The following is a 1,715-nucleotide window of genomic DNA, read 5'->3' as shown; positions in this document are numbered from 1 at the left end:
CGTATTGCATTTTCCGGGACGGAGGATTTTATATACCAGGTGTAGAAGTATGAAACCGGAATTTCCCTATAGATGATTCTAGCCATCAGTTTAGGAACCGTAAGACCGCTTCTGCAGCGCCATCATCTCCCTCTAACAGCTGACGAAGATTTTCAACACACAACAACCCATACACCGGTATATTTTTCTATAACCTTAAACATGTCGAGTTTTGTGCCTACGAACTACGATTTGTCGAGAGCATTGGTTTTTTGTTATCATTTGAAGAAAACTGCTGCGCATCGAATGCTTGTCGAAGCTTACGGTGAACATGCTCTTGGTAAAACACAGTGTTTCGAGTGGTTCAAAAAATTCAAAAGTGGTGATTTTAACGTGAGAAACGAAGATCAACCACGGAAAAAGTTCGCAGACAACGAATTGCAAGCCTTATTGGATGAAAATGATACTCAAATTCAAGAAGAACTCGCGGATGAATTGGATGTGACGCAGAAAGCTGTCTAAATTCGTTTGAAAGCCATGGGAAAGATTCAGAAAGTGGGAAAATGGGTTCCGTATGAACTGAGTGAAAGACAGCAAGAAAATCGAAAAACCACTTGTGAAATGCTGCTCGACAGATACAAAAGGAAGTCCATCGTGACAGGTGATGAAAAATGGATATAACAGGTGGGCTGATAAATTCCCGGTCTAATAAAGAAAACATAACTTTTTTGGTAAAAATAAATTTTATTCATCAACATAGTTTCCATCAAGAGCGATACAGTCACTCCAGCGCCTCTCTAACATTTCCATACCTTTTTTAAAAAACGATTTATCTTTAACCTCAAAATAGGCGTTTGTTTCGGCGTTCACTTCCTCATTAGAGCCAAATCTCTTACCTGCGAGCATTTTTTTTAGATCTGCGAAGGTAATAGTCGCTCGGAATTAAGTCTGGTGAGTNGGGGGGGGGGGTGCGGAATCAATTCCAAGCGTAATTTGTGCAATTTCGCCATCATAGCCAAAGACTTGTGACAGAGTGCATTGTCCTGGTGAAAGAGCAATTTTTTTCTTTGCATGTGAGGCCGTTTTTTCGATATTTCCTCTTTCAAACGATCCAATTGGCCTATGTAGCGATTGCTGTTGATTGTCTGGCCTTTTTCGAAGTACTCGATAAACAAAATACCGTGCGCATCCCAAAATACAGACGCCATAACCTTGCCAGCTGACTGTTGCACTTTTGGCCGCTTTGGGCGAGGTTCTCCGGCTGCTGTCCACTCAGCTGACTGTCGACTAGACTCTGGTGTGTAGTGGTGGATCCATGTTTCGTCCATGGTTACGTATCGACGCAAAAAGTCTGTTTTATTGCGACGAGAAAGCTCTAAACAGTGTTCAGAATCATCGACTCATTGTTGTTTTTGCTCAAAAGTCAACACGCGCGGCACCCACTATGACAACAGCTTTTTCATAGACAAATGTTTATTCAAAATAAAACCTACACGTTCTTTGGATATATTCAGAGTCTCAGCTATCTCCAGCAACTTAACTTTACGGTTCCCCAAAACGATTTTGTGAACATTTTGATGTTTTCCGGAGTAACCACCTCTTTTGGGCGACCAGAGCGTGGTGCATCACTGGTGTCCATCCGACCACGTTTCAATTCAGCAAACCAATCAATAATGCTTGATTTACCTGGTGCAGAGTCCGGATAACGCTTATCAAGCCAAGCTTTTGTTTGAACG

This window comes from Dinoponera quadriceps, unplaced genomic scaffold, assembly GCF_001313825.1.
Source record: "Dinoponera quadriceps isolate SergipeBrazil2010 unplaced genomic scaffold, ASM131382v1 scaffold2510, whole genome shotgun sequence".
NCBI classification, from domain to species: Eukaryota; Metazoa; Arthropoda; class Insecta; order Hymenoptera; family Formicidae; genus Dinoponera; species Dinoponera quadriceps.
The sequence above is the reverse complement of the archived record's forward strand: the minus strand, read 5'-3'. Positions refer to the sequence as shown.